Here is a 16,190-nt window from a genome sequence, read left to right as displayed (position 1 = left end):
GTGGGAGCTACAATTCAAAATGAGATTTGGAAGGAGACACACCCAAACCATATCACTGTCCCAAATAATTTTTTAATGTCAAGTCCTATTTTTTTCCACAAAAGAAATCTATTATTAGAACCAGTTTTTACAAGGTGTTGAGCAGTTAAGTGACTACTGAAGTGGCCAGTTAGGAAGGGATAGAACTGGAATCTGAAATTGCCTGAAGACATGGCATCTATACTGGTTATGGAGCTTCCTACTGTCCACTCAACATGACCCTATACCAAGAATAAAATAGTATTGCAATATGAAGAAAATGACAGTAATTATATTAATATAAATTTTCTGTCTCTCAAGGAACTTATCATGATGTTATGTAGAATGATGGGGAAATATTTAGCTCTCTATTTCTCTTATGCATTTAAATTCCCTGAGAGGAGACTATAATTGAAAGTGAGAAAAATCTTACATTTACTTAAAATGCAATAGATGCTTTTATATAGTTCCAGCATCTATGCTCCCACACGAATTGCTGTTTTGTGACTCAGGAACACCTGGACATTAAGCAAATTAAAAAGCTGCATCCTGGGAAGTGAGGGGCTTCATTGAGTTGAGGTTTAATTTTGGAGTATTAGTAACACGGGAGAAAAAACAAATCAACACAAAGCAGTGGTCAGCTCCAAAATGATGGTGTGGTGAATCCAAGGAGTCACCATGTGAATACATGAAAGGGTTCTGGAAACCGGGCTGTGAGAAAACAGAAAACAGACTGCAAAGCTGTAAATAAAGCATCAGAGCTACTTGTGGGCAATTCTAGCAAGAGTGTCATTAATGTAGTTTGATTTAATTGGCTTTACAGGCAGACTAAAGCCAGGTGGTAGGATTCACAGCTGCTGAAGTCAATCCTGTGTAATCATTTTAAACCACTGTTTCCAGACTTATTGAATCAAGAAGCTTGCAAGAAGTATTGGTTAAAATAACAGATTCCTAGGTCTCCCTTTGTAGAGCTTCACACAGTGAGTATCAGATAGATACAAACATTTGAATTTTAAACAAACCTCCATAATAATGAATCTTGAAAACTGGCAATTTAGGAACCACTGATTTTAGGCAAATGAAATCACAGAAAAATCGTGGTCATAACTATAAAATTGGAGGATACAACATAAATCAGTTTAATGTGCATTGCTCCTTTCAGTTTAGAAACATATACAACTTCCATTTATGAGATATTTATTGACTATTAACTACATGCTAGCCATTGTGTTATGTGTGGATATTTAATAATGAACAAATTGTGGCTGCTCTCCCCAGAAGTGTTTAGTCTATAGAAGAAATACAGAAGTCAACAGTCAATTACAATACGCTTTGATGAATACAATGTTAAGTAAACGTTATTACAGTAACAAATAGAACAAGCTTTTAATCTAAATTTACGAAGCCAGGCCTAAATTGAGAATTGAAAGTCAGCTGGGAATATATGAAGCATGTACAAAAACTGAAGAAGTTGTACCGTTGGGTAAAGCATCATGCGAGATGTGGGCAAAGTAGTGAGCAGTAGGCAGGAGAGGTACATGGAAAACAGGTGATAAAGGCTCTTCACAAGGAGTATGCAGAGTCACTAAAGAGAGTTAAGTAAGGCAGTGACATAATGAGATTTTCGTTCTGGAAGGAACAGTGACTATAAAGGGGAGGATGAGAGTAGTCAGAGGTCATTTAGGAAGCTAGAGCAGTAATGTTGACTTTGATGATAGATAACTGTTGCATTCGCTTTCTTTTGCTACCTAATATTGCCACAGATGTAGTGGCTTTAAATAACACATACCTATTTCTGTGGGTTAGGAGTCTGAACATTGCTTAGCTGGCTTAGTCTTATATCGTTGCAATCACATATTAATTTGGGCTGTGTTGTCACTTGGAGGCTACAGAGGGAAGGATTTGCTTTCCCACTGCCATGGTTGTTGGTAGCCTTTAGTTCCTTGTGGTTGTAGAGCCAAGAGCTTCAATTTTTGCTGACTTTTGGCCAGAGGCCACTCTCCCAGAAGCTACCAGCATTTCCTTGCTATGTGGAGTTCCCCAACATAGCTGGGGTGACAGGAGCACCTGCAGATGTGCCCACCACACCTGAGTTAAGAAAAGGCCAGTAGGGATGGAAAGAAGTTGATGATTTTTAGCTATACTAGATAGTCTTGCATAATATTACATTGTTTGCATCAATTACCACTACAATTGGGTCACTTAAGAATCTGCATCATATTTACTAAACTGAAAAACAAAAACATCAAAACTTTGCCTTTGGGGAAATAATTTGCTCTGCAAGTTCTGGTATTATATAGAATAATTGTCTTCACTACCATGCAATGATTATAAATTAGGTGTTTGCTCTAAGTAGAGAAATAGTCTTGGGAGGAAAATTCCACCCTATGGACAGTGAGTCTGAAGATGTTATTTAATTACCAAGAAAAAATACCCAAAGAATGACATCCTTTCCTAGCAGCAGTAACAGCAGGTATTAGTCAGAGTCTTGGCACATGAGCAGACGCTAAAGCCCTGAAACTTCACTTGCAAGTAGTTGAAACCAAGCACATCATTTCAACATGTCACTGTTATTTGACATTTCAGGAGAAAGATTACCAATTAGGTTAAGTAATTTAGCCAAAGCCTTAGGAAATTTTTTCAAATTATTTCCACCTTGTAGCATTGTCACGTGTCTCCAATTTCTACTTATCCTCTATACTTTCCAGGTGTGTTATTCAGAGAACTCCAAAGCCTGTTCAAATCATTCAGAGAAATCCCATAAGCTCCAGCAGTATCCTGGGTAGTTAATAGGACTAAATTACTACTCTTTCATGTACGGTCAGTGCTAAAAGTTCAAATTCTCAAGTGTTGATCTGACAATAGATTGCAAAATATTCCTTGACAGTCACACAGGTGAAGTATTATTTTAAACTAAAATCCCATATTATTGTTACTATATAAGAATACAAATGGTTATTTCAGGGTATTGGCATTGCTGGATGATGTAAATTTCAATTTTAAATGCATTCTTGATCACCAATGTGTTTCATCAGACAAGTAAACTGAATTGGCTCACAGGAGCACCACCTCAGCAGGTGAGTTTAAACTGAAGACAGAATGCTGCCCACTGGCATGTTGGCACTGTATGGAGCAGCTGCCAAATAGCTTTGTGCTCATGTCTCTTATTAGAGTTTTATTTTCTCCAGCTTGTTGCTCCTTCAGGCAAGACACATGGGCAAGGAAAGCAAGACATGCTTTTAGTCTCCAAAAGTAAATCAGATTATAAAGTAACAATGAATACAGCCAGCCAAATAATTATAACAATGTCATTAATCATAATACAAATAATGATCAATATGATAATTATAATTGTTATAATAATATAGCTAAAAATAATAATAGCTTATGTTTTGATGGTACATATGGACAAGTCAGAGTGTTGAGGTAGTTAGCCACTCTAAACTTCTCCTTATCCACATTTCAGAAACGAAACTGAAGCTTAACCCTATTCAAGTATTTTATCCAAAGGATCTCATTCCTGTCAGAGGCAGAATGCACATTCAATTGTATCATCTTTGAGGTTCCTTGAAGTTTTAAAAGATACATATATGGACAATTTTATTCTAAGGGTGTGGGGGGAAAAAACCCATAACAATCTGAATAAACTGCCGGTTAAAATAAAAGAATGATTTAGACGGAAAAAATATTTAAGAATCAGTTCTTATTATTCCTAATTCTGTGTCGTCACAAAAATATGGCATTAATGTACTAGAAATCACAATTTAAAAAAGAGTGCCATTTCCCATTCTGTATCATGAACAAATGGATCTGGTGTCCTGGAACTAGTTTGGTTATTCATTCTTTTTATTTTTCTATGGTGTATTATTTCCTTTAAATATCTGAGATGATATATTTCCCAGGGTTTGAAAATAAGTGTCATCTATTGGGTTGATTTCACCGTGCCATTCTTTGTTTTCACTCCTAGTACACAGTGCACAATGGTCTCTTTATTAATATCTGCGGAAAAGAGCACTTACTGTTGGAACTGATACCTCCTAATCTCAATAAAGTCTAAGCTTGCAGCACTCCACTGATGTTTTTCTTTTTCCTTTTTTTCTTAGGTTGAATTCTGGACACATAATCATGCCATTATAAATACTGCCTATGGGATATGAGAAAGAGAAGTCATTTGCTTGCTACACCCACTGACATACCAGATGACAGTCAACTGCAAAACATTCAGGCGAGTAAAAAAACAGAAAGCACATTGAGGCTTCCATGCATGCAGGAGAATTGCAAGCATATGCTCACCATGTCTTTCTTAATCACAGGTGCTCAGATTATTCTAGGTATTTTATTACGTTCCACCCAGTGCATTACAGTGAGTGTGAGGCACAGGGTAAATACAGAGAACGTGTATGATGTTGGGGAAGTGAGCTCTGTGAAATGATTGCCTCTCTTTCTTCTCTCTTTTTATCATTTTGTTCTCATTCCCTACAGACTGAGAACATGGCTAAATAACCTACAATATTGTCTCAAGTTGAAAGTGAAGTCAATACCTACCACATAGCTCCATCTCCCTCCAAAGACCTCTCCCCTTCTTTTCCTTTTCTTTTCTTCACTCTTAGATAATCTAATGGTCTACCATACAGTTGGGAAATACTGCCCCCATTATCATTTCAATACAGTTAATGAAAGAAGAACAGAGCTTCACAAATAAAATGATGATGCCACTTACTAAGTTATTGTCTCTCACCTCCAAACCCGCCTCTCCAGTTTTGCTTTGTGGTGGGACTCTGAAAACCATTTTCTATACACAATCTACTGCCATGCTTAGTCTGACAACGCAGAGTGCTAAAAAGGAAACTGCTATGTAGAGGAGGAGAAAAAGACGCTCTTTCTTGGTTCTCTTTTGGCTCCTGATGGGCTTACTGAGTACTATGGTTCTTGGCAACATAATAAAAATAGGGATTCTTCACCCTGGCAGAGGCAAATCTTTCTCTTAGAAAGATAGAAGACTGAGAAGCTAGAGATAGAAAAGGAGACATGCTCCCTTCCATGGGTCCCCTTTGCACTTCTTGTGGGATTCCTGTCTGCTTTGATTTTGGGGGAACATCAGTTCAGCAAAACACCTCAATCCTGACAGAGGCAATTCCTTCCCATATTAGCAACTGAATCCAGTTCTCAGCTTTACCAGCACAGAACCAGCTTCATTAATACCAGCACCATCTGACTGGCAGCCCCTCCCCAAAAGTCTGGGTTGCAGCCCCATTGGATCCTCTTCTGAGCTCAGAGATGGGAGCACCAGCTGAGTAGCACCCTTTCTTCAGAGAGGTGTGGCATGTCAGATCATATCTTGCCAAGGGTCATGAGAAATATGATTGAATGACGAGTTATCAGACTCTCTCCATAGCTCTAAGGAACTTCAAGCTTTTGTGGAGTGTTCTAATAGAGCAGATGGGAGATGCGGGTCATAGCTTTAGAGCTTGATAATTGGTGTTTCACATGCCCTTAGTTGAGCATTTTTAGACTCTATTTTTAGAGCCTGTTATATTGCTGCCTTCACTAATTTTAACTGCTTTTTTTTCTAAGAGCTTCTATATCTTCAAAGATCAATACTGTAAGCTTGTAGAGCGTAGGGTACTTCTGTCTTCTATGCTCAGTACATTGACAGCACTTAATATGTCTGAAACGACAACAACAAAGGTATAGTATGGCTTCTGCTCTATTTCCCGATTTGTGTGTCATGAACAGCAGGTTGCCAGAAAGGCTCTACCTAAAGCGTATAGAGAGATAGGATTGTCCCACAGGAATAGAATGGTAACTTAATAACAACCTTAATTTACAGTGTCAGCAGTGAAAAAAAATGTATAGCAACAAGAAATGGCAAATTGCACCTCTATCAGGCAAAAGGAAAAAAGAACCAAACAAAATTTTTTAAAAAACAAGAAACTCAGGAGAGTTCTACTAAGATTGCTATAGTACAGCCTTCTTAAAACAGCACTCTCTAGGGCCTGCCTATTGGCGTCATTAATATAATAGGCTTGGAATAGATGCTGTGAAACCCTATGAAGCCACCAAAGAATGGAGGAAAACTGAAGGGATGAATAATACAATGAAATCACAGAAGTCCTAACCTCATGAGGCTATTAATTCTGCAGCAATTTCATCACAGAGCAAGAAGATCGCTTTTCTAGTGCCTTAAATCAAACAGCAGGTAGCTACAGCCTCAAAGTAAAAAGTGTTAAGTATTAACCAACTTTCGGACTTGAGACATTGCAGAGGCAGAGCTGGAGATTTCTCAGGGTGGTTTCTCTCCCAATTTTTTTCCTTTCTTTACCTTCACGTCTTCAAACTTGATAAGAATAAAATTTTGGTACCATATCTTTCCTCTGTGGATGTCATTGTTACCCTTCCTGTGAAGAAGAGAACAGTTCTCATATGAGTCATGGTCTAAGTTTTAGTCCAAATCAATATAAGTATTTTGGAAGTGTTTACATTCAAGACACTTCTGTTCCTTTTTTTTTTTAATTAATAGAAGTATAAAACAGAGACTCAAAATCAAGACAAAAGAAGTTATGGTATTTTTAATTTCTCTTTATCAATCATAAATCTTAAGGAAGGATTGTCATTAGTTCTGGAGAAGTCTCTGGAGGAAAGTGTCCTGGACTTCAGATTTATAAGATCATAAAATCTCAATATTGGAAGGGGATAAAAAGGTCATCTATGTAAGAAAACAGCAAGCTTTTTCTGTAAAGAGCCAGTTAATATTTTAGGCTTTGTGTGTCATGGTATCTGTCATGCTATTCAACTTTACCACCGTAGCTTGGAAGAGTGTGTACAATATATGGAGCATGGTGAGGTTCCAATAAAATTTGGTTTACAAATACAGGCAGTGAGCTAGATTTGGCCAATGGGTTTTGATTTGGCCACCAATGATCTAGAATGTCCACCCATGAGAAGGAGAAAAAAAAACAGAAAGAAAACTTTAATATGAAACTCAAAAGATGTCAGCCAGTATGGAAACAGCATGGAGACACCTCAAAAAATTAAAAACAGAACTAACATATGATTCAGCAATTCCACTACCGAGTATATATCCAAAGGAAATGAAATCAGTATGTTCAGTATGTTAAAGAGATATCTGCAGTCCCATGTTCATTGCAGAATTATTCACAGTAGCCAAGATATGGAATCAACATGAGTGTCCATCATGGATAAATGAGTAAAAAAAAAATACTCTATATATACACACACACACATGTATATATACACATACACACAACAAAATACTATTCAGCATTAAAAGAAAAAAATCCTGTCATTTGTGACAACATGAATGAACCAGTAAACATTATGTTAAGTGAAATAAGCCAGACACAGAAACACCAATAGCACATAATCTCACTTAAATGTGAAATCCAAAAAAGTGGAACTTAGAGAGTAGAATAGTATCTACTCTCTAATGGGGTTGGGTTAGGAAGTAGGGGGTCACAAAGATGTTGGTCAAAAGATATAAAATTTCAGTTATGCAAGATGAATAAGTTCAAGAGATTGATTATGCAAAATGGTGACCATAGTTAATATCAATGCATTTTGAAAACCACTTAGAGAGTAGACTTTAAGGGTTCTCACTACAAAAAAAGTGTTAAGTATGTGATATAGTTTGGCTGTATCTCCACCCAAATCCCACCTTGAATTGTAATTCCCATAATCCCCATGTGTCATACAAGGTACCTGGTGGGAGGTAATTGAATCATGATGATGGTTTCTGCCATGCTGTTCTCGTGATAGCAAGTGAGTCTCATGAGATCTGATGGTTTTATAAGAGTCTAGCATTTCCGTTCATGAAACTCAGTCTCTGTCCTGCCACGCTGTGAAGTGGAAACTTCTGCTGTGATTTTAAGTTTCCTCAGGCCTCCCCAGCCATGCAGAACTGCTAGTCAATTGAACATCTTCGCTTTATAAGTTACCCAGTCTCAGGTATTTCTTGACTGCAGTATGAGAATGGACTAATACAGTAAATGGGTGTATTAGTCTGTTCTCACACTACTAATAAAGACATGTCTGAGACTGGGTAATTTATAAAGAAAAAGAGGTTTGATGGACTCACAGTTCCACGTGGCTGAGGAGGCCTCACAATCATGGTGGAAGGCAAAGAAAGAGCAAAGTCATGTCTTACATGATGACAGGCAAGAGAGAGCATGTGCAGGGAAACTCCCTTTTATAAAACCATCAGATCTGATGAGACTTATTCACTATCACAAGAACAGCACAGGAAAGACCAGCCCTACCATGATTCAGTTATGTCCTATCAGGTCCCTCCTATGATGTATGGGAATTATGGGAGCTACAATTCAAGAATGAGTTAAGACTTTGGGGGACTGTTGGAAGGGCATGATTGTGTTTTAAATCTGAGGACATGAGATTTGGGTGGGACAACAGGCAGAATGATAGGACTTGGCCATGTCCCAACCAAATTTCATCTTGAATTGTAATCCCCATAATCCTCATGTGTCATAAGAGGGACCAGATGTAAGGTAATTAAATCATGGGGGTGGTTTTCTTATGCTGTTCTCATGATAGTGAGTGAATGCTCACAAGATCTGATGGTTTTATAAGTCTCTGCCATTTCCCCTACTGGCACCCATTCTCTCTCCAGCCAGCCTGTGAAGAGGTGCCTTCCACCATTGTTGTAAGTTTCCTGAGGTCTCCCCAGCCATGCAGAACTGTGAGTCAATTAAACTTCTTTTCTTCATAAATTGCTCAGTCTTGGATATTTCTTCACAGTGGCATGAGAACAGACTAATACAGTATGTGAGGTAATGCATATGTTAATTTGCTCAATTTGGCCATTTCTTAATGTATACATATTTCAAAATATCATGTACAAGATAAATATATACAATGTTTATTTGTCAATTAGAAAATAAATAAATATATAAATAAGAGGTCCAAGATATCTGACCTCCATTTGATTATTCATCTTTTTATATTTCAGGTATAATAGTCCAACCATTAAGGGCATAAATCTTAAATGATACATTTGTACATATGTATATGCCCCTGTAAATACCGACCAGATCAAGACAGAACACTTCCAATACTGCCAAAACACCCTCTTGTTCCCCTTAAGGATCAATTACACACAAAAATAATGCCTAGTTTTACTTTATCCATGTGAATAATTATTGTTTCTTTTTGAACATCACATAAATGGAGTTGGGCGATTTCTAATATGTTGTATGATGTTTCTGTTGCTCAACACTATGACAGAGGAATTACATCATTTTATAGAACTCATATTCTAAAACGTGCAATTTCAGACATGTTTAGTAGAGCATTAGCTATGATAATATACTAAACGTTCAATGATGGGGCAATGTTTTCTTAAGTGAGGTTGATATTTTTGTGTCCACAGTACTTATTTATAACTTAAATTATATTAAAATTGACCTGAGCCCCCATATAACATATTGGCAAATGTTTATTATTGAATTTTTGGGGCTCCTCCCTTCCCATCATCCAGGCCCTTTACCCTTCATCTAAGATCCATAGTGCTTTATGAAGTACAAAAGAAAGGAAATTCAGACATCCTTTCCCAGACTAGAAAGAAATCAGGTGTATACCAGTCTGCAACTGTCATCCCTGCCATTTGTTCTCCCCACCACACAGGTGAGTTTTGCAGAATATTTTACTCCAGCCCTGCTGACACATGCCACAGTGAAGTCTCTTCCCAGGTCCGTCTAAGTCGCTCTTGCTGAACTCACTAATCATAATCCTTTAAAGAAGAGCCTGTCTGCAGGCAACTCCACTCTCTACATTTTGGGCTGAGCCACAGGTGGCCCTCACTTAAGGACCAAACGCTTTGTAGTGCTAAGATATTTAAGCATCCACATCATTACAGCATTTGCTTCCTCAAAACACCCACCTAGAGAAGAGTTAGGTATCTGAGAGGAAGTTGGGTGTAATAGTAACATGAACTCAAGATTCAGAGAGCTCAAATTCAATTTCCAACCCTTTTACTTACTAATTGTGTGACTTTGGAAAGCTGTAATCTCTCTGTGCCTGTTTTTGCACGTGGAAAATGGTTAATTGTTTTAGTAACTACCTTATAGAATCGATGAATTAATGAATTAATTTTATAAAACTCTTGGAATAATGACTGACATGTAGTAAACTACACTATATAGTTATAGCAATTAATTCTGAAATGCAAAACCTTTCTGCCCATCAGTTGCCTATAACAACTTAGATATTCTAGTCCCCATAGGAATAAAACCTAATTGCTTAGAAAGCTCTAGTCAAATGTGCCAAACCAGGCTGACACAGAAATGAAAAGATTGAAGACAAAATTGAATACATTGTAGGATCTCTACTGCAAAAACTTATACACATGCATAGAAATCATACTGGAAGGAAATACATAAACATGTAAACAATCATTATCTCTAATCTGACTATGAATAACTAATTATGTTCTTTATATATGTTCATAATTTCTATTACAATAAGCAAGTGTAACTCTTAGCATTAACTTTAACAATGAAATCACCTTTGTGTGTATCTTATTTAAAAGAATGGATAAAGCTTGTACATCAGTGCCAGAACTTCATGCAGTAGATTTATAACCACAGGATTTAGATGTCAGTACTCAACTGACATACCCAAACCATGTTTTGCTAGCATCTAAAATAAGAATGATAACCCTAATTCAATTGGTTGTCAAAATTAAATGAGAAATTGCATGATAAAACCTTTTTATAATGTAATATACTATACAAATATAAGAAATTTCATTGATTTTATTATTAGATTTAAAAAGGCATCTAAGGTAATATTTTCAGAAACTCAAAGTGCTCATTTATACGAAGAACATTAAGGAAAAATGAACAAAACTTCCAGCTAAGTAAGTGATTTAAAAGCTTACAGAGTCAGTGCCTCTTCACTTCCACTGTGAATGAACACAGTAGGCTGTTGGCTAATTTTTATCTGCTCCTGTAAGAGACAAACTACATGAATATACGCCAAGTGCTAGAAGATTGCATTACCACAAAAAAATCATTAAAAGCTGGGGATTGTGCTACCCATTAGGGATATAAAAATAAGTAAGTCAGACCCTTGACCTAAAAAATTTCACAGTGTAGAGAATTTGGAGACAATGTCATGCATACTTGTGCTACCTTAATCTAAGATGGTATATACCTTTAATCTTCATGTAATATTATCTTATTATAATTACTCTTGTTTTTCATAAATGTTAAAAATTTACTTGGATGTTGTAACACACACACACACATACACACTCCTATTGTTTTTGATTGTTAATATTGGAAGACAGATCAATGAATGTAGGCTCTGTTGCTTTAATTCGCTGTTCAGTTTCGGCTCTTATGGACATCATTCGTTAAACGAGAAGGTAGTGAGTTCGGAAAGTATTGAGTTGAAGTTGGAGTGAGTTGAATAGAGTAAATTTCCCAATTCCTTCTACTCTAGTTTTTATTTTTATTTTTATTTTTTTATTTTTGAGAGGGAGTCTCACTCTGTCACCCAGGCTGGAGAGCAGTGGCATGACCTTGGATCACAACAACATCTGCCTCCTGGGTTCAAGGGATTCTCCTGCCTCAGCCTCCCAAGTAACTGAGATTACAGGCTCCCACCACCACACCGTTCTCATTTTTGTATTTTAAGTAGAGACAGGGTTTCACCATGTTGGTCAAGCTGGTCTCAAACTCCTGACTTCAAATGATTCACCCACCTAGGCCTCTGAAAGTGCTGGGATTTCAGGTGTGAGCCACTGTGCCTGACCTCTACCCTAATTTTTTAACTCTTTCAAAAATTCTTTCTTTAGCCTTTCCTTTATTTTCCCCCAAAGCCAAATTTAGAGACCACCACACCAAAATTTAAGACTGAAATCTCAAGAAGGAATTAAAATAACTTTCTGTTTGCTTTACTTATCACCACACCACTTACTGTTACAAACATATGATCAACAGAAGTAGATGACTCTCAGACAAGTACAGTCAACGTGTAGCCACAGGACTGTACTTCATGGATTAGGGAGACAGAGTTAAACAAAATAATTTTGGACGCAGAGTCACAAGACTGTGTCCTGATCCAGTCCAGTGGCCCCCTAATTTCCTTAGTGCAAAGTGGAGTGCTTAATAAATACAAGGCTGCTGAAATGCATTTTCTTTTATCCTTATCCAGATCAGTCATTGGCGATGCAGATAAAAATACCTTTAATCTATCCATTTTCCTCATAATAGAGTTATAAAATAGTGAAGAATAAATTTTAAAAGCTGGGATGGGATACATTTACCTTCTTCATGAGGAAATTCCCCTCAGGAAAAACGAAGAAGCAGGGGACACAGTCAGTTTAAACCTCTTGTCAAGTGAACCTCTGGGTAAATAGACCATTAATACATATTAGGAAGAAGAGATTTTATCTCTGAAATGCCCTTATACTTCACAAATACCCCTGATATCACTGGATAAAGATTATCTACAGTAAATAGGACCCAGGATCTAGGAGGCATAACTGCCTGAGGCATGTCATGTAAGCTATGCAATTCCCTGGGGTAGAGGGTAAAGATGTTTTTTAATTGCAGCACTCTCATGTGAGGAGACAGGTAACCACACTTAAAGACCTCATCTGTTCTGGGCCAGGGGACATGTCCAATGTTGAAAGGAAGGATTCTGAGAAACATACTTGCTGTTCCAAACCTCCCTCCGCTTTCTCTGAGCCTTTTCAGGTCCTTCATCCTCATAATTGTGTAGCAGATATTGATACCAGGTAAGATCTCTGAGTCCATTGAATCCAATTTGGCAATGCAGTACTCTGTATGAGTGCATAAATATTTCAGAACTACCGTATCAGTAGCAATAATAGCGATCATAAAGAACTCAATCATCATTTCCTTGGAGGGGAGACTCTGACTTCACAAGTATTTTGACATAATACTCATAACGATGAATGTGTCCTTTGTTTTCATCATGCTCCATATTAAGTAGTGCAATTGTGCTATAGTTAACAAAGAAGTCCCCCAAAATTAATAGTTTCAGGAACAGGAAATACATTTCCTTTTCTCATAAGAGTCTCAGAGAGGTGTTTCCTGTTGGAATAGGGAGGTGAGGTCTGCTCCATATGCTTATTTCAAGACTCAGACTTACGGAGGCTCTGCCATCTTCAAAATATGTGGCTTCCAGGTTCACCCTGGGGCTTGTGATCCTGTTCAGCCAGAAAGGAGAGAGAGCACGGAGGAGCAATTTGAGGTATTGTACGTGCCAAGCCTAGACGTGCATCCATCACTCTGGTCACTTGCTTGGCCTCAAGCTTAGTCACATGGCTTCACCTAACTGCAAAAGAGGCTATTAAATGTAGTCTAGCTTTATTCTAAGAAAGAAGGGGAAATCGATTTCAGAGGACAGCTAACCGTCCCTGCCACAGGCCCAAGAAGGGACTGACTCTTTTCTGAAGTTATAAAACAAATAATCAGACCCTTAAGAGAGGTCAGGCCAAGAATTTCTTGACAAGTCTCTACTTTATATCAAAGGTAATATTAAATAACAGTCATATATTTACTTCATTGTTTTCTTAGCCCTCTGCTAATGAGGTTTCTTTCATTTGTTTAAATGGCTGAGGAGTGCAAACGTCTCCCCAACCCCATTCATCTTAGAAAAATGAGAGATACAGAAATAGCCATTTTCTACAGATACTACGTGGCAGCTGCAGTCAAATAAAAAATATATCCTCAGTTCTTCTAATACCTGACTCTGTCTCTTATAAACAGGTTGATGAGTGGGGATAATGATACAGGAGAAGCAAGTCTCAAAAGTGGGACTTAACTCAGGAGGATTCTTGGCTTTCACCAGGAAAGAATTCAAGGGCAAGCCAGTGCTGTTAATCAGCAATCTATTTTGAATGTTACCGTCCTTTGCAGGGTGGGGCTAGTTCAGAGGCAGTGCACCCAGAGTTGGCAACATATGGGCTGTCGGCAACTATATTTATTCCCACTTATACCTACTTTCAGTTACATGCAAATTAAGGGGCAAGATAATGTAAATTGATGGGTGGGTTATTCAGAAATTTTTAGGGAAGGGGAAGTAACTTCTGGGTCCATTGAAAAGGGTGGTAACTTCCTTGTTGTTGCCATGGCATTTGTAAACTGACAAAGCACTGGGTGAGAGTGTCTTATGCTCATGGACAATAAGGGCAGCTAGGGATATTTTGTATTGCCATCTGCTGGTTCCTGCCAGTTTCTTCACTTCATCCTGTTGGAACCAAGAAATAAGTCCTGTCTATCCTCTACCTCAATAAAATCCAAGAACAACCTCTTTTTTATACTCAAGGCAGTGGCATAGTTTATATTCTCTAATGGAAAAATATATAACTAGAAAGTAGCAAAGATAAATTCTAACCAGAGAGAGAGACAGAAATTTAAAAGAAGGTGACTCATTCCTATTTTATCCTTTTGTTGTAACATGTACAAGTTATTTCTTAAGATGTAACGGTTGGAACCCACAGTGACTTGTCACCACATTGACATGTCGCCCATGGTGGCTATTTTTAATGTTGAAGGAGAAGGAAGAGCTATCACAAGGTAAAGATCCAAAAGGCTTCTCAGCGCATGAGTAGGATCTTCCAAGGACCCCTTGGGATCCAGAAGGGATCACATCTCTCAGTTATATGTTATAGCTCCGTGTAGCTTTCTTTATTACAACCAGAAGCATATGATTTTTTTTTTTTTTGGTTATTTAATTCATGTCTTTCACTCCTCAAAAATAAGCTTCATAACAGCATTGTTTCGGCTTACCATTTAATCCTCAGTTTCTAGCACAGGAGTTGGCATGTAATAGAAACCCAATAATAGTTGGTAAATAAATAAATGGCAAAAAAAAGATAGTAACAGTTAACATTTATTGACTCTTTCTGTGCCTACGGCAACCATGGGTTATGGTCCCAAGAAGCATCTCACGTGGGTTGCAGCTTAAGCATTGGATTGTGGATAAACTGACTGGTATGTTTGTTCCCTGTCCATCTACTGGTCCCTATAAGCTGAAAGAGTCTCTCCCCATCATCATTTTTCCTAAGGAAGAGCCTTACGTATGTCCTGACAGGAGACAAAGTAAAGAAGATTTACATGCAGTGGTTCATTAAGATCAATGGCGAGGTCTGAACTCATATAACCTATCCTGCTAGACTGATGAATGTCATCAGCATTGACAAGACTGAAGATAATTTTTGTCTGTTGTATGACACCAAGGGTCATTTTGCTGTTCGTTGTATTACACCTGAGGAGACCAAGCACAAGTTGTGCAAAATGAGAAAAATATTTGTGGTCACAAAAGGAACCCTTCATCTGTTGATTCAGGATGCTCACACCATCTGCTACTCAGATCCACTCATCAAGGTAAATGACACCATTCAAATTGATTTGGAGACTGGCAAGATTACGGATTTCATCAAGTTCAACACTGGTAACCTGTCAACACTGGTATCCTGTGACTGTGGACGCTACCTTGGGAAGAATTGGTGTGATTACGAACAGAAAGAGACATTCTGGATCTTTTGATGTGGTTAATGTGAAAGAAGCCAGTGGCAACAGCTTTGCCACCCAGCTCTCAAATATTTTCTTTTTTGACAAAGGCAACAAACCATGGATTTCTCCTCCCCAGCGAAAGGTTGTCCACCACACCATTGCTGAAGAGAGACAAGACAGATGGCCAAACAAAGCTGTGGGTGAAATGGTCTCCAGACATGTTAGAAAGATCCTAGTACTTAATTAAAGTTAATACAGCATGAATAAAAACATTATTGAAACTTTCCTACGTATCAGACACTGTGATGAGCAGTTCACATATAGCTGAACAATAAGACAGATGCCTCATTATCCCCTTTATTTAGGTGATGAGATAGCCTGGGTCACTTGCCCAAGGTCACTCAACTAGAAAGGTACAGAGTTGGAGAGGTTTGAAAGTTAGTCTTGATTACTCTGGATACATCCTCTATCCACTCTCTTCTTTGTTCTTCTTGTTTTTAATCTCATCTTATTGGTTGAGTAGCCCCTCTTCTACCATGTAGCACATTATATAAAAGACTAATGGCCGCATTTCATAAATTGTATTCACATTGAGAAAAGTGATTTCAAGCTGTAGTGTAGGTTCTTTCTTAACTTCAATCCTGAGGA

General features: G+C 37.8%; 1 pseudogene; it reads left to right on the top strand.

Annotated features, from left to right (window-relative positions):
• The first annotated feature begins 15,007 nt into the window (after positions 1–15,007).
• On the top strand, positions 15,008–15,789 carry LOC135273228 (small ribosomal subunit protein eS4-like; annotated as a pseudogene).
• Positions 15,790–16,190: the final 401 nt, after the last annotated feature.

This window comes from Aotus nancymaae, unplaced genomic scaffold (genome assembly GCF_030222135.1).
Source record: "Aotus nancymaae isolate 86718 unplaced genomic scaffold, 86718_ANA_hifiasm-v0.15.2.pri h1tg000488l, whole genome shotgun sequence".
Lineage (NCBI taxonomy): Eukaryota > Metazoa > Chordata > Mammalia > Primates > Aotidae > Aotus > Aotus nancymaae.
Note: the sequence above shows the minus strand (reverse complement) of the source record. Positions and strands in the feature narration are given on the sequence as shown.